At 51.7% G+C, this 21,718-nt stretch overlaps 1 long non-coding RNA gene across 1 annotated transcript in view; it reads right to left on the reverse strand.

Moving 5' to 3' along the window:
• LOC128776912 (uncharacterized) overlaps nucleotides 1-20,489 on the reverse strand; it is a 118,377-nt gene extending 97,888 nt beyond the window's left edge. The window contains exons 1-2 of the long non-coding RNA XR_008422041.1: nucleotides 20,393-20,489; nucleotides 17,319-17,640 (exon numbers count right to left, since the gene is read on the reverse strand). This is a non-coding gene — a long non-coding RNA (uncharacterized LOC128776912). The remainder of the gene's footprint in view (nucleotides 1-17,318; nucleotides 17,641-20,392) is intronic.
• Nucleotides 20,490-21,718: the final 1,229 nt, after the last annotated feature.

Here is a 21,718-nt window from a genome sequence, read left to right on the forward strand (position 1 = left end):
ATTTTCATGCTGGGGGAAAGGTTTTCCTCCACGGTCGAAACAAGATGTGTGAGCACGTCGTCCCCTCCTGCTGCTAGAGCTGTGTGTCCCAGTGATGTCTGGGGGCTCTGCGGTCACACCGGGATCGTGAGGGAGTCGGTTCCCTGACGTGGTTGAATGGGAAGACCCAGGGAAGCCTCTGGATGTCGTGATTTTGCTGCAGAGTCCCCCCTCCCCCACCACCAGTGGAACCACCTACCTCTGGACGTCCTACGGTAAGAGAGAACAACCCACGTTGCTTCAGCCACGGTGAATCAGATGCTCTCCCTCACGGGGCTGAAAGCAAACGACAGAACTACAGGCTCTGTCCCCCGTATTTTTCACTTGAGGTTTGAACGTGCTCCAGGACAGAGATTTCCAGACGCCCTGCGGTTGACGTGAGCTGGCCGACTGAGAGTCTCTCCCAACGGCTGTGACGGACGGGGATCTTGGAATGGGCACCGCCAGTCTGCTCGCCCAACTTTTTCCCTTTGGAGGAACCCTTGAGGAAGAGGCAGGAGCCAGTTCCGGACGAAGTCTGGCTCATCCGGGCTTCCAGGAAGGCATCACCCCTGTGTCCCAGCAGGGGTGAAGGCAAACCCCTCCCCACCGTGCGATTCGTCATTCACTCACTGACTCATTCTCACAATGACTTTCATTCCAGCACTGTGGATTTAAAGGTGTTTGTGGCAGAGAGAACGGAGAACAGAGATGGCAGCAAAGTATATGCGACCAGCGCCGTACCCTAAACAGAGGGCACTGAGAGGGGAGGGCCTGGTCCAGAGATGCACATTGGCCGGACCACTTCTGCAGCCCTGGAAGATACGTGCTCATTAGGACAGGTGGACAGAGGGGCGCCTGGCGGCTCAACCAGTTAGGTGTCCAACTTCGGCTCAGGTCGTGATCTCGCGGTTCGTGGGTTCGAGCCCCGCGTCGGGCTCTGTGCTGACAGCTGGAAGCCTGGAGCCTGTTTTGGATTCTGTGTCTCCCTCTCTCTCTGCCCCTCCCCCACTTGTGCTGTATCAAAAAATGAATAAATGTTAAAAAAATTTTTTTAAAAAGATTTATAATCGAGGGGACCTGGGTGGCTCAGTCAGTTAAGTGTCCGACTTCTGGCTCAGGTCATGATCTCACAGCTCGTGGGTCCAAGCCCCACGTCGGGCTCTGTGCCGACAGCTCGGAGCCCAGAGCCTGCTTCACATTCTGTGTCTCCCTCTCTCTCTGCCCCCCTTGTGCTTGTGCTCTGTCTCTGTCTCTCAAAAATAAATAAGCATTTAAAAATCAAAGGACTGCTGCCTAGCGGGTGCCACGCTGGCCTTGCACATAAAATGCATGTCTCGCACTTGCCTCATGAATCATTTCTATTTTCTCCATTGCAGTCTTCAAATCTGCACTGAAAAGCATGAACACAATAATAACCAATTTGAAAAATGTTGTCGAAATCTTTATGGCAACCATGAGCTCAAGTAACTTTTGCCACCTTAAATAGAATTAGGTCATTCCTGGATAAAAAGGCACAGAGAATCAAAGCCTCCCGCAGCAGTGCAGCCCGGTAATGGAACAATCTGGAAGCCAGTGACGGAGCCCCGTGTTACCCAGTCAGCAGACAGTCACCGCTTCCCAAGTGCACACTCGTTCATCACCACAAACATACGGGCTCCTGCTGCATGAGCGCCTGGGTGATCGCCTGCGTCTGGGTGTTGGGGTGATGGCCCCCATGGGTGAGGCTTAAAAGGGGCTGTGGACGTGCTGCTACTTTCTGTTTCCCCCGGGGCTTCCCACAGGTCCTCACGCCATTGTTTTTACTCCAGCGACTGTCTTCCTTATGCTAATTGGACGTATCCATAAAATCATTTTGTTCCTAAAAAGGTACGATCAGAGGAGAGCTGGTCACTGGCGAAAGGCGATCCTCACATGTCCCCTTTCCTCCGGGAGATACGGGGAGGGGAGCAGTGAATGGCTTTGCCTTTGAAAACTAAGGTGCTTTTACCACACCCAGAAGGAGCTCTAACGTGCATTTTGCCAAGCGCGTGTTACTTCTCTGTTTCACGGACATGCTGGGAACCAGGGTGCTGTCTGCTGCGGGGACCGCGAGCGATGGAAACGGGGCAGATGTGTCCGGGCAGGTGTGGATGGGACCTGGACGTGGGGAGGGGTCCCCACGAGGTGGAGGGGGCTGGGGAAGCCCAGGGGACCCAGGAGGAAGTGAGCAGTCCTGGCCACACTGGGAGGAGGGCAGGAGGGGGCACACAGTCCTCAGGAGGAACCAGACACGGCCCACCCCTGCTCGGCGTAAGGTTTTCTTTCTTTTGTTATTTATTTAGAATTTGTTTATGTTTATTTATTTTTAAGAGAGAGACAGACAGAGCATGAGCAGCGGAGGGTCAGAGAGAGAGGGAGACACAGAATCGGAAGCAGGCTCCAGGCTCCGAGCTGTCGGCACAGAGCCCGACGTGGGGCTCGAACCCACAGACCGCGAGATCAAGACGTGAGCTGAATGGACTGAAGCTGAATGAAAAGCGGTGCGAGGTTTTCAAAGCTCACTTCCTGAGGACGATTCCAAGTACCTGGAGGCTCCTGCCACTGGGAACAGACGCACAGGGGAGCTCAGAGCCCGGGCTGCTCACGTCTTGCCCTGATCCTAAAACAACATTCACATCGCTGATTTTTACTGCTACTCCTAAATTCATGATTATGACTAGCCAATAAGCTGGTCTCACGGGAAGGAGCGACAGCCACCGTCACCAGTCACGTCGACATCTTCGATGCCTTCGTGGGCAGACTGCTGCCAACTTGGGGGTTGGGGGGGGGGGGAACGATAGCAGAGTGACTCGGTGACACTGAGCCAAGATTTCCTGAGACAAGCCCAAGGGGGAGCGGAGAATTCCTGGGGTCCAAGCAAAGTACAAACAATGAAGATGCAGCAGGACTCAATCATTTGTACAGCAAACGCTCGCGGTTACCACCTGCAGAAGACAGAAGGCAGCAAAGGCGACTCGCGTGCCCCAAAGCGACCATTCCGGCGTGGACGGAGGATGGCCCTTCCCAGCACGCAGCAGCGGCTCTGGAGGGTGTTCGGAAATGACACCGACATCCTGCCCTATGGGAACGGAGGCCCCTCCTTGCCTGTGCTTTGACCTCGGTGCTGGCTGGCCACACAGCTCTGTCTGTCCACACTGTCCTTCCGAAAACAGTCATTTCCTTCTCTTCACTCAGTGTACTGGTGTTCATCCTTTCAGACCCAGCTCAGGGGTTAGACTCCAAGAAGCATGGACTCCCATGTGTCCACAGAGCTCTGGCCTACCTCTTTCGTGTCGGTGTGCATTTAATAGCAAACTGGAGTTCAATTCTTAATCACTTAATTGGTTACTTAACACCCCTCCCCTCAAAACTCCGTAATTCCTCTAACATTAAGGATGTTTATCTTGATCGTTACTGTAAGCCCTTGGCAACTGGAGCTATACTGCCAGTAAGAGTTTATTTGATTATCCAGGGAGTGAGTCCCACAGGCTGTTGGGAAAGTAAATGCTCACTTTTCCAGGTGCCTGACCAGTGAGACACAACCAGGTATTAGCTGGGGGCTTCTGGAACCGCTTGACTGTCCTGATAAAAGAGACCAGCATCGCTGGGTTCAGCACCTTCCACCCTACTTCCTGCCTTGAACACGGCTGTGATGCTTGGCATTAGGCAGCCATGCTGTGACCACGAGGGAAAGTCAGGGACGATCATATGGTACGAGGGCCTACTATTTTTGAAAACCCAAACTGATGCCAGCAGCTGCCTAGATCCGGACATCTTGCTGAGTGAGCGAAACAAAGCACTATCTCAAGGGGGTTAAGTTACCTGAGTTTCCTATTACTTGCAGTGAAAGCACCTCTAACAGACAGCAGTATGTGTTGGGTTAAGATATCTCAACGCCCCGAGGTTTAATCACCTGAAATTAAAAAGGAGATCCGATATCTCTCACACTCGGTACCACTGAAACTGATTCTAAGGCAATCCACAATCTGATAACTGGTAGAGAGAGAAGAGTTGAAAAACACACAGTTACAAAGAAGGCGCTTTAATTTATATGCTGGTCTCACTGAAAGGCGGGATCTCCCTTCCTCTGCCTCCAACAGGACTACGAGTAGTTCACCCACCACAAGCAAAACCTACTAACCATGAGGTACAGCGAGTGATGTATAGTTTTTAAAGCAGCCACCTGCGGCTCCCTTAGTCCCTGATGTTAATTACGCAAGTAATTATGTAACCAATCGCCATCCACGTATTTGAATCTGGATCTTTTGATTTCCTCACGTCTGTTCGTTTTCTTTAGCATTAAAAAAAAAAAAAGTCAAAGAACAATGTTTCTCTAATCTACGACTAGCTATATTTAACTCCAAAAATATCCGCCCTTCAGTCACACGGAGCACTTTTTTTTTTTTAATATGAAATTTATTGTCAAACTGGTTTCCACACAACACCCAGTGCTCATCCCAACAGGTGCCCTCCTCCATGCCCATCACCCACTCTCCCCTCCCTCCGACCCCCGTCAACCTTCAGTTTGTTCTCAGTTTTTAAGAGTCTCTTATGCTTTGGCTCTCTCCCACTCTAACCTCTTTTTTTTTTTCCTTCCCCTCCCCCATGGGTTTCTGTTACGTTTCTCAGGATCCACATAAGAGTGAAACCATATGGTATCTGTCTTTCTCTGTATGGCTTATTTCACTTAGCATCACACTCTCCAGTTCCATCCACGTTGCTACAAAGGGCCAGATTTCATTCTTTCTCATTGCCACGTAGTTCTCCATTGTGTATATAAACCACAATTTCTTTATCCGTTCATCAGTTGATGGACATTTAGGCTCTTTCCATAATTTGGCTATTGTTGAGAGTGCTGCTATAAACATTGGGGTACGAGTGCCCCTATGTATCAGCACTCCTGTCTCCCTTGGGTAAATTCCTAGCAGTGCTATTGATGGGTCATAGGGTAGGTCGATTTTTAATTTTTTGAGGAACCTCCACACTGTTTTCCAGAATGGCTGTACCAGTTTGCGAGCTGTAATCATCAAGACAGCATGGTATTGGCACAAAACCAGACACATAGACCAACGGAATAGAGACTCCAGAATTGGACCCACAAAAGTGTGGCCAACTAATCTTTGACAAAGCAGGAAAGCGTATCCAGCAGAAAAAAACAGTCTCTTTAACACATGGTGCTGGGAGAACTGGACAGCAACATGCAGAAGGTTGAAACTAGACCACTTTCTCACACCATTCACAAAAATAAACTCAAAATGGATAAAGGACCTGAATGTGAGACAGGAAACCATCAAAACCCTAGAGGAGAAAGCAGGAAAAAACCTCTCTGACCTCAGCCGCAGCAATTTCTTACTTGACACATCCCCAAAGGCAAGGGAATTAAAAGCAAAAATGAACTATTGGGACCTCATGAAGATAAAAAGCTTCTGCACCGCAAAGGAAACAATCAACAAAACTAAAAGGCAACCGACGGAATGGGAAAAGATATTTGCAAATGACATAGGAGACAAAAGGGCTAGTATCCAAAATCCATAAAGCACTCCCCAAACTCCACACCCGAAAAACAAATAAACCAGTGAAGGAATGGGCACAGAGCACTTTTTACAGTCATTGGAGGCGTCACTGGTAAAGTACACATTGGCATCACATTCCAAGAGCTATTAAGAAGGCAAGACTTGGCCGTTTTCGCTCCACTCAAAGTTCATTCCCCACATCCCAACCTCTCGGGTTGGGTTTTATTTTTTCTGCAATAAAATTTCTGACACGACATCCGTTATATGTGAAATTTACATACAAATGGCAAGTCAGTAGAACCTGGCTGCTGTTTCTTGGTCTGTGGTTCTTCTGGTCAGTAAATCCTATTAGGGGCTTCATGAGCCTGCTTGGCGAGGGAAATGCTGTTTCTGATCCTGTGACTTGAGCTGTGCAATCCGGCCCAGCTGCAAAATGGAATCTAACTCCTATGGCTTTTTTTTTTTCCCTCCAGCACAAAGGCACCAAAATTGAGTTATTGAATTTACGCTGTAAGCAGAGCTAGGAATATCTGCCCAATCTCATTTCTCATTAGGCCGCAAATGTTCTCCTTTCTTCCCTCCATTCCAGCACATAATTAGAACTGGCTGGCCAGCACGAGGGTATACGAGTTGACCAATTAAGACCTGGAAATTCTGCAAGCGGCCGTAAGGCCGAGCCAGAGGAAAGGGAAGGGGTCTGCAGGAGCAGTCGCATCAGGAAGCCGGGCAAGAAAGCCCCACAGAACGTCCTTAGGGACGGAGGCTCCCTCTCTCCCACTTTCAGGCTGGATCTCGGCAAGAAGCAGGTCAGAGTCACAGAACCAACAAATGACAAGCAGTCCCCGGTTACCGCTACCCGTCACGACCGGCTGCCTTCCGTTTCTAGACAAGGAAGGAAAAATCCTGTGTTGAGAGGAGGTGAACTGAGGTGTGCACCCTACAAACCCTAAAAATAACTCAAATACTGGAAAACTCCCGTGTGCCTCGGTGGAGTTCAAATTTAAGAAGTTATTTCAGATTTCCGATTTTTTTTTTTTTGAGAATTAAAAAAGAACTATTAACGCATTAAAAAAATAACAACAATAAACCCAGGAGGTGTTAACATAAGTGACATATTTACAGAAAATAACTGTTTTGTTTTTTTTTTAATAAAAAAATCTGTGCCAAGAGGGGCACAGTTTCACATTTTTTGCAACTCTCTGATGTCTGACTCAGGAGAAGACAATTGGATTCTCACACAAGTTTCTGCATTCAGTCTGTTGCAATACCACACATCACGCAGCTTCTGGAAAATTCCACCGTATACACATGAATAACCCAGAAAAGAGAAAGCAAGTAACATGCGGCCGCTGATAATAACGGTGATGGTCAAAGAGTCTTAGGAACCCCAGGGGTCCCTGGAGCCCCACTTTGAGAACCACTGCTTTAGATCAACAACATTTCATGGATGAGCGGCATCCCTTGGGCCCAAAAGGTCAGTTACCAGCAGTCTGACGTCCACTGGGTTGGAAAGCCCTTCCCGAGAGGCTCTGGCTCAGGTTCCCATCACACCCTCCGCCACGTACCTTTCACCCAGTCCTCCGGAAACTCTGCCGAAAGAGGGAAGTGGCCCATTTTTAGTATCTCTAAATTGGTTCCACCAAACCTTCGTGTAGGAAGACGTAGAAACTGAGGCCCAAAGAAATCATGTTACGTCCCCAAATCTAAGCCCTGGTGAGTGGGACCAGAAGACAGGCTGTAAAGTCAAGGAAGGTGATCACGGATGAGTCCCCAGCCCTCAAGTGCCTTCGTGACGGTTTGGATGAACCAGATCTACGGCTCATATGTTAATCTGCTCCGTCTTCCCCAATGGACTGAGGGATCCCGGGATGTCAGACTTTAAGGGAGAAGATATTCCAGAGAGAGGAGTCTCGGGGAGTCAGAGGGTCTGCATACGCCTCTCTTTCCTTGCTAGCCATTTCTTCCGCAGAGATCCTAAAGGAAAGTCCCTGATGAGGAAACCCAAAGTCCAGAGCGGGGTCCCCTGGCACTACAAACCGATCCGTCCCACCACGACATCTGCCCTCCCGAAATCTTCACGTTGGCGATAAACGAGCACAAACGAAAGACAGGAGAGTCCTACAGGTGGGACACAGAATGGGAGTCCTGACCTCAGCATCTCAGGTTTGATGGGGCTCGTCAGATCCCACGTTATTACTTCCTACCACGAGGTCCCACAGCACACGAGTTCACTGCTGGCTCTGAAAGCTGAAGGGGTGTTTGTCCCACAAATATTTACATGGTAAGCCCTGTCCTTGGTCTTGGGTAAAGCTGAGGAACTCAGGCACGTCCCTGCCTGCATGACGCTGATGTTCTAGTGAGGGTCACGGATGCTAAATAAATAAGCAATAAGATGACCCCACGGGATAATAAATACAGTGCAGAAAACGAAGCTGGGTCGTGGGAGAGACTGCCTCGCATGGGGCCTCTTTGGCCTGGAACAACAGGGCTCTTAAAGAAAGGGGGTGTCGAGGGGCGGCCGGGTGGCTCAGTCGGTTAAGCTTCCGACTTTGACTCAGGTCATGGTCTCACGGTTTGTGAGTTCGAGCCCCACGTCGGGCTCTGTGCTAACAGCTCGGAGCCTGGAACCTGCTTGGGATTCTGTGTCTCCCTCTCTCTCTGCCCCTCCCATGCTCACACTCTGTCTCTCTCTGTCTCAAAAATAAATAAACGTTTAAAAAAAGGGGGGGGGGTGTCGGGGCTTGTAACCCTCTGAGGAGGAGAAGCCAGCTCCGCAGAAGTCCAGGCGCACAGCGCTCCCAGCAGACGGCAGAACGATCACAAACCACCTTGAGACGGGAACCAGCGTGGAGATTCACGGAATCCCCCGGAAGTCCACGTGGCTGGACGGCAGGGGCAGGGACGTTGCAAGAGGAGGTCGGAGAGGATGGTGAGGTTTCGGAGAAGAGCCTGAGTCTGGGGGCGCTGAGTTTGGATTTCCTCGCAGTCTGCCATGACTCATCCATTCCAAATCAAATCCTTCTCAAATTCGCAGAGAGAAGAACTGGCCCTTTCTACTTTATGCCCAAGCAAAATTTCAAATCCTCGAATCAGCATTAAATCAGATCCCAAGCAATTCAAAACGGTCACTTTGCTGGCTCAGTGAAACTTCTCTTTCCTCCAGACAAACAGCTCCTAACATTGATCCTGACGCCCCGACCCCAAGGGCGGGTAGAAAGCTCCTTTAGCTAAACCCAGTGGAGCCCAAATACTGCATAAAAGTTTTTATTGCCACTTAGAGGGGAAAGCTGCAATGTATTTATTAAATATGAATGCAAATGTATTGCCATGGTAAGAACAAAACTCACCGCTAAGGACCCTGCAGGTTGGTGCAGGATTTTTAATATAGTATTTCAAATGTAATTCAATTCAACAAATATTTAATGAGCTCTAACAAGCTGCCAGTTCTGTGCTGGGGATGCGGAGAGCCCCAGTCGGCAACGCTCGGCAAGCAGCGTGTAATCAAAGTGACAGACACATTTTCAGACAGTAAGTTCTGGCGTTGTGAACAAAATGCAGGCAGCAAAGAGAAGGGTGTGATAAACATTTGCAAAGAGCTGCACGGACCTAGACCGTGTGGATGAAAACGCATGCACTTTTGCATAATTAAAGTACCTCATTCTATAATTAGGGATTATAAATTATAATGGCATGAAATACATTCTCTTCTTCCTTTCTCTTATGAAGTGATCCCTGAAGTCATCTGTCTAAATGACAGTGAACAGGAGTCAACCTAACCCACGACACAAGTATTTTTAAGCTGGAATTTGCTGGAGATAAAGGCACAGCCCATTTAGAAGGGATCCGCTGTGAGCAGATCCCCAAACAACACGCCTCGGGTTGCGGTGAAATCGCGAAATGCACCCTGTATGCCTGCTTGGAGCTGGCCCTTTGGATTTTTTTTTTTTTTTTTTAAAGAATTGCTTACTGCATAGGGTCACGGCAAAGAAACTATCCAACTATAAAATGTGGAATAGGTAAACTGAACCAGCTACCTAGTAATGAGGGTTTTTTACTAAAAAAAAAAAAAAAAATAGAACAGATCTACTTGGCAGACAAGTCGGTTTGTTGTTACTATTACTTTAAGTAAAAAACAAAAGCAAACACAAACACCTCTCAAGTGAGCAAAGCCCCACAGGGAAAACTGAGAGATCCTTTAGACCCTCAAGAAAGAGCCCAAGCTACACTTCTGCCTTTGCACACGGTCAGGCTTCTGTCAGCATCTCTGACGCGAGGAGACTTGAGTTAGACAGGTGGCCCCGTGTGGCTCGGCAGGGCTCCTGGGTGTCTCTCTGGGCTCCGAGGCTCCTTCAGATACCCCCTCACACGGATGGCCTGTCAACTGCTCTGCCCCAGGGCCTTTACACCTGTCGGCCTCATCCGCCCATACTGCTCTCCCTCGGACTCGGCGGCTGGCTCCTCCTCCTTGTCCAGATGTCTCCGCAAAGCCTTCCTTCCTAAAGCACGATTTCTGACGAGCTCTCCTCACCACCTACGTCCTGCTGACAACGCTCGCTTATTCCCAGGGTTCACATCCTGCACCGCCTATGCAGCGACTTTCCCGCTACAGTGCAGACACCTCGGGAGCAGGACGTGGTCGGCCCTGGTTCTGCTGGGTCCCTTGTGGCCTAGAAGTGAGCCTTGCACGGTGGGAGGCCTGAGCCTCCAGACGCGGCAGGAGAAGAAACTAAGGCCGAGTCCCCAACTAGCGACTCATCCAGAGCTGGGGAGCCAGGGGAGCTGGGGATCCCAGCCCAGACGGTCCTAGCCAGGAGGCCCCACTGCCCCCCCACTCACACCCGGGGGAAGCAGCTCATGGAGAAGTTAGGCCACCAGCCTCGCTGAGCCAGGGGGGGCTTCTTCTGTCCCCTGGGGGGGGGGGGGGAGGGGACAGACACACACGTGCTGTGCTAGCAGCAGGCTATCCGTCTGCACGGGGACGGTCAGGAGCTCCGGTCAGAGGTCGGAGGACCTCAATTTTCCCTTCACCCTAGCCACGCACAGGGCTTCAACACTCTGATTAGCCCTTGTGACCGGCAATGCCCCGAACGATGTCCGTGACCTAATCCCTGCGACCTGTGAGGCCGTTACCCTGCCTGGCAGAGGAAGTCTTGCACGTGGCACTAAGGTCAGGGGCTGGAGACAGGCAGCCTGTTCTGGACTATGCCGGGGGGGCCCCCATCACATGAGCCCTTAAAAGTGCAAGAAGGAGGCAAGAGAGGGTAATGGCAGGAGAGGCAGGAAGCACGACGGGGACTCACCTGCCATTGCTGCTTTGAGAGGAAGGGGACCACGGACCCAGGAACGAGGGCCTCCTCTGCAAGCTGGGCACGACCCTCAGTGGACCGCCAGCAAGGGAGCCGGGACCCCAGCCCGCCACCGTCAGAAACAACCCGAATGCGCGACAAAATGCAATTCTCCGGAGCCTCCAGAGGAAACGCAGCCGCGCAGAGACCTTGCCTTCAACCCGGTGCGGCTTTTCACCGACTTCCAGCTTCCCAAACAACTTCTGCTGTTTGCAGGCGCTAACTTTGCGACCGAACGGCAATGCAGACTGAGGCAGAAAACAATGTTTTGCTTACCCGACAAGGAGTCCCACGAATGGATCGGCTCACGTTGGCAAAGGCAGCAGCAGAGGCTGCGTCGGGTGTCCTCGTCAATCAGACGCACCTCGATTGGCAGGAGCAGGGACGGCAGACAGCGCCCTGGCTTCAACCTCAGCTCGGCGCACTGTGGCCGTCAGCCGCGGAGACGCACCCAGCCACGGGCACCTGTGTGACCAACAGGGGCATCGAGAGAAACCCCATGGAAGAGCCCTCTGCTTTCTTTCTCGGAAACCGATCTGTTTCGATTTGGTCTGTGTGGTTCGGACGGAGCCCAAACGTTCCAGGGGTGGACACGTGACCGGGCATAGCCAATCAGAATATCCCGTCCTCTGGGTTACAGTCATTGGTTCAGGGGTGCGCCTCTGGCTCAGATCAGACCAATGACAGGCAGTCCTGGGATCTTCGCGGCATCCTCGGTGTTTAGGACAGCAGCTGGCACGTAGTAGGTGCGCAATAAACGGCATTTAACACATGAATGAAAATTAATGTGCGCTGTTGTTCAGTTGCAAGCAAATCAAACTTTCCAAATGTAGGCTCTTATGTTGGCAATGGTTTAAGTAATGTTTGGAATCACTATCGCTGTACGTGCTTACTTGTTTTTTGGAAACACAGGATGTTTCCCTTGAGGGAGCGAATATTTCTACCAGGACAAGCGTGATATTTCTGTTGCTTCCTGCCGTAGCCCCAGTATCTAGAATTCCTGGAAGACTGTAGGTGCAGGAGACGCTCATGGAATGAATGAATGGCGCTCTCTATTCCTGGCCTCAGTACTGTTGCTCTCCCTGGATTTTACGTTTGGAGTTGTCTGGGAATTCAGTTCAGACTCTGATGCTTTGACTGGGGAACAGTACAACACCCTCAGTCTCACGGAACCAGAAGCAGGTGCCAACAACAACTCTTCGGCCTCTGAGAAAGCCCTAGCCAGCTGGTGGGGGCCACTGATGCAAGATTCGGGTCAGTGGACCAAACAGGTAACGTGCATCACACGCTAAGCTGAGCCACAGCATGTGTTAGACCATCTATGTCTCTGATCGCTTCAGGAAAAGCTTCTTGTCTCGTTTCCCCTCAAGGGAAATGCCCCCCTTTTCCCAACAGACAAGCAAACTTAGAGAGATGATAATTCTGAGAGAAAAATGTACCAGACTGACCACTGTAACCCATCACCTAATTACCATTTTAATTACTATATACACCAGGCAGCTAAAGAGTGCAGAAAAACACAACACCCATGTCCCCACCCAGCTCGGAAATAAGACGCAGATGTGCTGAAGTTCCTGGGAACCCCCACCTCATCCCACCCACCTCCTGCCCTCCCCAGAGATAGCCGCTATCCCGACGCGTGTACGATTTCCACGTTTATATTTTGTTTCATACTGTCACTGCCTAACTGCGTGTTCACAAAAATGTACGACATTGTGCTCCGTGTTTTAGGCTGCATACAATGATGCCTTGTTCTAGGCATGCCCTGGCAACTTGCTCTTTAAGTTTCTTATTCCATTTTAAGTTTTAAAGACTTATCCACGTTAAAACGCGCAGCACCAACTAATGCTCAAGGCTGGTTGGTGTTTCCCTGTATGAATCCAGCCAGGAATGTGTGTCTGCCTCTCATTTGCGGCTCACGTGCCTGGAGATATTGCCTCTCTGAGCACGGCGGACTGGTGGGAAGTCACATTCTGGGGATGAAAAGGCTCGGCTCAGACTCGCCTTCCTTAGCTTGGCTCCCTTGTGAAAGCCGCATCGCCTTTCTGAGCCTCTGTTTGCTCATCCAGAAAATGGGGATCATAACCACAAGGGCTGGGGTGAGGAATTAAGTAATACGGCTGGGTGAAAAGCAGTCCCAAGTCTTCAAAATGCTGAAACAGGACAGAGTTGAAATTCCAGGGACTGGAATGTCCAATCCCCATGTCCAAATGCCCCATGAAAAGCAGTGGACCTTCACCTGGTTGCATTCATCAAGCCAGCCCTACTCATCTGCCAAGCCTCCTCCTCCAGGAAGGCTCCTCTGGGTAGCCGTCGGGACTGCACGGCCTTCTCTCTTCTCTCAGGTCATTTCCTGTCTGCATCCTGTTCCTCCGGGACTTGAACAGCAGTGTGCATATTGAGATAGTCCCTCGCTCAGAGGGTCTATGTCCCTTGAAGCCCGCCACACAGGCCTCCATAGTAGATGCTCGGCTAAATCATGCCGACGGACAGTCTCCTCCAATGCGGCACCCAGCAAGACAGTTCTGATGCCTTCTATGGGATCTCATTACTATTGCTTCACTTCATTCTCTAATTCCTAAAACAGAACTACTGAAACGGAGTGCTGTTTCTAGACTCATTTACTCAAAAGTTGCACTTTGGCCTGGGGAAAAGTACCTGTTAACGTATGCGTTGGCCTTCTCTCTCCTTCCATAGAGACTGTGAGTTCCATGAGGGCCAGGACTATTTCTCAGAAAGAGAGAGAGAGAGAGAGAGAGAGAGAGAGAGAGAAGTGGGGAGGAGAGAGAGAGTGGAGAAAAGGGTGAAGGGAGGAGGGAAGGAGCAAGGAAGGGAGGAAAAATCTCACCCGGATTTGCACATAAGACATGGCCAGAGATACCCGTATGATGGAAAGTATATTCTAGCAGCCCGTAGGAACTATGCACACAGGGGCACAAACCCCACAGCACTGGATGGGGTTTCTGGAGTCAGCAGCCGGGAGCTTGGGCAACTGGGGCTGGCCAGCAAGGGGCCGCCGTGGGTATGTCTGCGCCTGGATGATTCTAATCTCTGATGATGAAAACATCGTGGGCCGGTTCTTCCACGGCCTGATGTGGCTTCCGGATCCACATGTGGTTCTGGCGGAGCACAGACGCGACCTTAAATTCCACCGAGTCACAGAGTGAGACAATCATGTCCAAGTTCTCCCGCAGCCCCTCTGTTCTGGACCTCAAGGAGAATCTCGGTTCAGGGCTAACCTGCATTGGTTCCTCTCCTTTCCAATGGAGAGAGAACAGGCCTCAGCCCACGTGCTTCCGCAGGTGACTGGGATTCACTCGCATGCGCCCAAAGTCAGTCCTCACTCTTAGCCCCCCTGCCCCTGTCCCACGAGCTCTCACAGATCTGAGCGGCCTCTGTGACAGGGGAAAGGGCTGTTACTAGGATCCAGGAATTAATTTTCCCAGGCCTCCTTCAAACTCTCTTAGTACCACGATCGACCCAATTCTAATACAACAGCGCCCAGCCCCCAGCACCACACACCCTCCAAACAGTGCGTTACCCCCACTGCTGGAAGTTTCTCAAGGCACTGTCAGAGTTAGATACCAATACTGAACCTGAACCTAATTACACGTCACTGAAAAAGAAATTCAATTCTTGCTGAAATTGGGGCTTCTCAAATTCAGACTGAAATATCTCGAATTCAGACTGAAATAGAACGTGACGTGTGAGGAGAAAATTCACAAGAAAAGATAGGAAAATGGCTCTTAAACATGCAAAAAAGTATCCAAACGCACTCACAGTTAGGTGAAAATTAAAACAACACGGAGATCCCATTTCTCACCTAACGAACAGGCAAAAATCACAAAGCACGCGAACACACGTTGCTGGTGAGGCTGTTGGGAAACGGGCACTCTCGTATGTGGATGGTGAGGGGAGACTGGCCCAGCCCTTCTGGAGGGAAACGACGTGGCAAGTCTTAGGTAAACTGCTCATGCACTGATGTCTCGACCCAGAGACCCCCCTGCCAGGAAGCCGCCTCAAGATATTCCCCCAAACATATAAAAATACGTGCACACAAGCTGGCTCCTTATGGCACTGTTTGTAGCCGCAAATTACCGGAGATCGTGAAAAATCTCCAGACAAAGGCGAGTGCTGGAATAACCTGTGGTACATCCTCAAGCGAAGTACTAGGCAGCTACAGCAGAGGATGGGGGGTGGGGGGGTGGAATCGGGGGAGGCTGTGCCCGTCAGGAGCTGGCGCATATGAGAAGTCTCTGTACTTCCCACTCAGTTTGGCCGTGAGCCTAACACTGCTCTAAAGACCAAACTCTGTTTAAAAGGAAGAGGGGAAGGAACAAGGAACTGAATTGGGAGTAATTTCCAGGACATGCTGTCTATAATACACTCCCGCACACGCATCTGCTCAGTGGTGCAAAATGCTCATAGGAAGGATAAACCAGAAATGAAGGGGATTCGGGTGGTGTGGAGAGGTGGGGAAAGAAGGGGGTGGGGGAGCAGGGGGTGGAGATGAAACGGAAGGCACATCCCCCCTGAGCAGACGTCGTGGGTAGCTTTGACTCAGAACTTCAGATATCCTAAAAATAAATACATACACCATTTTCCAAAGTCAGGATGTAGGGGCGCCTGGGTGGCTCCGTCGGTTGAGCGTCCGACTTCGGCTCAGGTCATGATCTCGCGGTTCGTGAGTTCGAGCCCCGCGTCGCGCTCTGTGCTGACAGCTCGGAGCCTGGAGCCTGCCTGGGATTCTGTGTCTCCCTCTCTCTCTGCCCCTCCCCTGCTCATGCTCCGCCTCTGTCTCTCCCTCTCTCTCTCTCTCAAAAAGGACAGATAGATAGACAGACGTGTGTGTGTAGGGATACGTGCACACATACATTTCCTAGCGCCCTCTACAGAGTGGGCTTAGGCACACCCAGGGAGCCTAGTGCTGAGCCCAGTGAAATGCAGTGCTGGACCACACTCCTTAAAACCCCTGGCACAGCATAAGAATGTTCTCCATTTAAAGTAAGTGGACACACAGCCAGCCAGATTTGAGGGTAAAAGGTTCAGATTGGATCTTCTAAGTAAACCTTTAAAACCTCCGGGGGTCTCATATGCAGAAAAGTTAACGCAAGGAAATACGAACCTTACATAAAGTTTTCTTTAACTACAGCCAGGTTCATTACACCTCCCAGAGGTCAATTTACAACAAGCTTCAGGCGCGTTCTCTTTCTTGAGGACTGTGGCCCATCCCCCTGGGAATTGGAGGTGGTTTATACTTCTGTTTCGCTCTGCCTCAAGCATAACGTAAGACAAATTTTGTCCGAGAGCTTATATGGAAAGTCATAAACATCAGGTGGCAGGTCCTCGTTTTGTCCCAGAACCAGCTGACCACAAAATGTTCCATCAGGATTTAGGAACATGTTATGAAGCCACAGGGACGTGTATTGATAGAACGCCTCATGCCCGGACAAGCCATCATCCCTCTGTTTAATCTCAAAACCCACTACTGCACCATCAGTCTTTTTTCCATTAATAGGTGCCGCGGCTGCTTGTCCACATACTGAATGAGAAATGAAGCTGTATTTGCTCCAGCGTTTTCTGAGACTGCCTGCACCACTCCGCTGCAGGAGGCATGTCCTTAGAGGAGAGCGTGACAGAGCCTTCGTGAGGCCTGGCTACCAGCGGGTCTTGTCACTGTCCTCCTTACGAGCCATGAGCTGGGGAATGTGCAGGTGCATATCAACCCATGCATCTATGTGCATACACAACCATCCGCCCATTTATCTATCTGTCCATCTATCACCAGAGTGATTGGTACTGATACCTCCGATTTAAATAAAAATAAGTTCAAGGGTGCCCGGGTGGCTCTGCGTTTGAGCATCCGAATCTTGCTTCAGGTCAGGTCATGATCCCGTGGTTTGTGAGATCGAGCCCTGCGTTGTTGGGCTCCACGCTGAGCACGGAGACTGCTTCGGATTCTCTCCCTCCCTCTCTCTCTCTCTCTCTGCCCCTCCCCCGCTTTGCACACGCATTCTCTCAAAATAAATAAACGCACTTAAAATAAACATAAAAATTAAGTTCAGAGGTTCCAAAAGAGAGCTAGAGCCCGCATCCCACCGTAGGAATGTTCTACACATCAATCGTTCACCCGTTAGAGACTGCGCACGGGTTGTTTCCGGTGTGGGGTGACTGCCAATAAAGTTGCTGTGAATATTCACAGACAGGTCTGGGTGTGGGCGTAAGTCTGCATCTGTGCCCATTGCCCAGGACCGCAGTAGCTGGCCCGCCTGGTAGACGGATCTGAATTTTTCAGAACCTGCCAACTTTTCCCAGACTGGTCGTTCCATTTTACATTCCGCCCAGCAATGCGGGACGGATCCGGTTTCTCCGCGTTCTCCCCCACATTTGGCAGTGGGTGTTACGTGTCTACCGATGTCACCTTGAAGTCGGCGGGGAGTTGGTCACGGAAGTTAATTCGGGGACTCCGCGGGGGACCCGCGGGCAACGGAAGCTTGCTCTCGGTTGGAACCTTCATGCTCATGCGAGAAGCCGAGCCACCAACAACCCGGGTGCCAGCCGTTCTCCTGGGCTGCCATCTTGGATCCGGGGCCTTGGTCTTCCCTAGAAGCCCCGCCTCCAGACCTTCATTAGCATCCCATTGGGCAGATCCGTGTCACGTGACCACCGCGAGCTGCAAGGGTAGCTGGGAACCGTGTTCCCCCTTAAGCGTGGCACGCTGCTCTGCAAACAAAGTCCGGAGGCTGGAAGTGAAGAAGGGAGACGACTTACTGACAAAGGAGCTGAGCGTCAGTCACGTCAGTAAATAGCCCTCCGAGGAGGTAATCACCGAAAGAAATAAAAAACAAAACCGATAGGGTTTTAAATGGCTCCCCTTTAGGAGCAAGGCTGGGATTAAGGAGAAACCGACAAGGACAATTTCGCTTTTCGTTATATGCCTTTCCGGATGCCGGATGTTTGGTTCTTAATAAACTGGGTATAGTCCCGTGAGCTGAGAGAACTTAGCAATACTTGCACTCCACGCGGGTTCTTTGTCCTGCTCCCATGTGACAACTGCACTTGGCATTATTTTTCCAATGCTACAAGCACTTTCTCTGATCTGGCCTCCTCGCTGACTTAAAATGGAACCTCTCAAAAGGTGTTTCTTTTTTCTATACAGTCTCCTTGAACAAGATGAGCTATTTGCATGTATGAGTGGGAGGGGAGTATAAGACCGTTATAAAGAAAGAATTTCCAAAATAAGGATGGTTTTACACACTAAGCGTCGACCCAGTGGTGCAGTGGCTTTTTTGAGTCATAGATATGAAAGATTTGTTTTGCACCTGACCCTGGCAACTTATTTTTTTTTAATAATAAGGTATATGGAGAAGCCTGCTTCACAGAGGATGTTACCCAGACATTATAAGCTGCACTTTGTTGAAACAGCTTTCAAAGCCCGTTCTTCTCATGTGATGTGGGGCTCAATTTCTAAAGTCTGCAAGTAGGGGATCAAAGTTACTCTCGAAAAGTATCTTAAATCTCCCATTAAGGACAAAACAATTTCAACTCTTAATACATCCAGCATAACCAGTTTTTTTTGCTAGTGTCGTGCCAGACTGCTGTTTCTTTGACCCATCTCTAGACGAACTTAGTTTAGGCAACTTTTTTATACAATAAAAAACATAAATACACAAGTGAATGTGTGTGCACAAATACACACGCACAGACACACACACTAAATCTTGTCTCTAAAGACTAGGCTAATAATCAAAACCAACAGAGGAGGAGAGAGATGGGCTGGGCTCACTCCAGGCACACACATATACTCAAATGAAACAGACCAGAAAGATAACCCCCTTACACACTACCACACCTCTGCGTATGTGAGGCCGTATTTTTTCTGGAGTTTGTGGCAAGGGGCACGATTATAAGCTTTAGGGAACACTATTGGAGAGAACTGAGGGTATGAAGCTGTCAAGGAACCTGGCAAGGAGGGTGGATTTCTCTGGAATTCCGGGCTGTGCACGCAGACTTCTGAAAGGCAAATGCAACTTTTCAACATCGGTTGGCAACACGTCCCAGCGTTCTACCAAGTGCTCTAGCCCAGCTCAAACAGTTTCAGGAAGAAGCTCTAGCCCAGCTCAAACAGTTTCAGGAAGAAGAGAAAAAATGATCTCCACTAAGGTGGATTTGGCTTTTGGCAACCGAGTCCAGAGGCTGGGGGTGGAACCAGTGGCCCCACAAGCAAGACACAGAAATGTGTTCACCTTGCGGACAGTTGAATCCATGAGGTCCTGCAAACCCTCACCCCTGCGAGGCAGCAAGAAAGAGGTATTCTTGCTTTTTCTCCTCCTGGATGTGCACCCCAGGACCCTGGCATAAGCTGTAGGAGCAGGCACCATCCTTGAGGAGGTGAGACCTCACTGCTGCCCGCCCCCAGACCACTGGCACCTGTGCGGGGAAAGGGCCGGGGTGCTCCTGGGGCTGAGAGACCACCTCTCCCCGCCCCTCCCGCCAGGCGGGGGCATTGACCCTGGCCCCACGTGCGCAGAATAAAAATAGCAAGACTCATAATGCCAGCTGATCTCTGGAACGCTCCAGGTCCTTGCTATGTGCCCAACGTGCCTCTAAAATCCCCTCAACTCCAAAAGGCTCATTCCCTCCGTGGAGGACGGGACAGCCTCAGGTATGGGACTTCTGGAAGCCCAGTCCTGTAAGGTAGACTCACACCTGCTCGCCCCAGACCCCAGCGTCTCTGAGCGCGACCAGCTGTACTGCAAGACACCCCCGAATCACATCGGACTCAATCTGGGGTGTCAGGGGTTGGGTCCCAGATTTCTGCCAAGCCAGAGTTAGCTGTGAGCTGCCTTGCGAGCGCGCCTTCTTCTTCGGTGGTCCAAGCTCAGCTCTAGGACCTGGCGTGGAGGGAACAGATGCAAAAACCCGCGATCCGCGGGGGCTCCCCAGTCCCAGTGTGACGAGCTGCGGTACGAATGCGGGGTCAGGATGTGATCCTGTGCTTTGCGGACGGAGGTTCACGTAACTTGCCCCACTTCCTGGAGCCTAAATGCCACAATGTGGTCGGTGTGGAGTGGGGGTAGACCCCATGGAAACCGCTTGGGGGGGACAGTAAACCCTTCCCCTGAGTCATGCCCCCTCCTCACTTCTGGGAACAGAAGCTGGTCTGGTTCCAGGTGCTTCCCAAGGTTCCGGGTAAGGGTTCTGAAGATCCTGGAACGGACTAATTTGTCCCAAACCCCTGTCCCCACCCAGGGGAAGGGCCGCCCTGAGCCCCGCAGAGGCACTGCTGGTGGCATCAGCGCCCCCGCCAGAGTTCCCCAACAAACCCCCAAATTGGGGCTGCCCCGCCCGCCGCAGGGCCGCGCGACAGACGCCCGCTCCAGCTTCATCTGTGCCCAGCAGCGCGCCAGCGCCAGGCTCCGCGCCCCGCACATCCCCGGGAGGTGGGTCTGGAGCGCTCCCTCAGACCCCAAGTTTTCGCCGCCCGCTCTGTACCTGCGGGGTGGTCCTCGCTCCAGCGGCTCCAGCTCCAGCAGCTGCTGGCGCTCGGATCCCTGCAACTTTTCTCCAGCTTCCGGGGCCGCCCCGCCTCCCGCCTCCGCCCCGCCCACCTGCGCCCCGCCCCGGCCCCGCCCTGGTCCCACCCCGACCCCGCCCACCCGCGGCCCGGCCCGGCCCCGGTCCCAGCCCCGGCCCCGCCCGCCTGCGCCGTAGCCCCGGCCCCGCCCCTGCCTCAGGTTTCACCCCGCCCACCTGCGGGGCGCCCCGCCCCTCGGCCCCGCCCACCTGCGTTCCGACCCGCCCCGGTCCCAGCCCCCGCCCCGCCCACCTGCGCCCGAGCCCCGGCCCCGCCCCTGCTTCAGATTTCACCCCGCCCACCTGCGGGGCGCCCCGCCCCTCGGCCCCGCCCACCTGCGTTCCGACCCGCCCCGGGCCCAGATCTCGCCCCGCCCACCCGCGCCACAACAAGGGGACCCTGGTCCCATCCGGGTCCCAGATCTCTCCCCGCGCCCCTGTCCCCTGTGCCCAGTCCCTAGACCGGCCCCACGCGAAGTGAAGGCAGAGAACGCGAGCCCTCCAGGCGCGAGGCGCGGCGGGGAGAATTCCTCTAGGCCGGGCGCAGTTTCCGATGATAGCAGAGAATTACTGTCTTGAAGGAATGATGCTAATTCCCCGTTGTCCACTTTGATGTCTGCTGCAGACAGGACCCAGGGGAGAAGTCCGGGGGGCCTATTGCCTGTGGCGCCCTATAGCGACAGGGACGCTTATTTTTGCAGCCTAAAGGGCTGGAGGATTTTTGTTGTTGTTTAATCATAGGCAATATTTTTGGCCTCTCACGATCAGTGGGAAATAAAATAGATCCCATTATTCCTGGCTGAGGGCTCGGGGCCTGCTTCACCGTCCCTCCTGTCCGAAAAGGTAATATTTTAAAAGCCAGAAAATGTGTCCCCTTCACTGTCACTCCCTGAAGTGCCGTATTTTTGCAGGTTTATGATTTGCAGTTCCCCACACTCATCATTTCTTTCCTCTCCGGGGAGAATATCCCCCTCCCAGCTGGAGAGCCAAATGCAGATCCCAGATCCACTACCGGGAGGGAGTAATCCCGGAGGTCCCCGCAGGCAGCGGGGGAGTGACTGACTGAGAGAAGCCCACTCCCTCCCCTGTAGGTAAAGACTTCTATCCCCCAGCCATCTATCCCCTAGGAGCTGGTATTACATCTATTAAATCCATTTCATGCTCACGGGCAACCCTGGGGTTTGCTGTTTTTATTATCCCTTTCAAAAGGTCAGGGAATTTAGATACAGAGAACGTAACCCCTGT

Source organism: Panthera pardus, unplaced genomic scaffold (assembly GCF_024362965.1).
Source record: "Panthera pardus isolate Hobbes unplaced genomic scaffold, ASM2436296v1 HiC_scaffold_14, whole genome shotgun sequence".
NCBI classification, from domain to species: domain Eukaryota; kingdom Metazoa; phylum Chordata; class Mammalia; order Carnivora; family Felidae; genus Panthera; species Panthera pardus.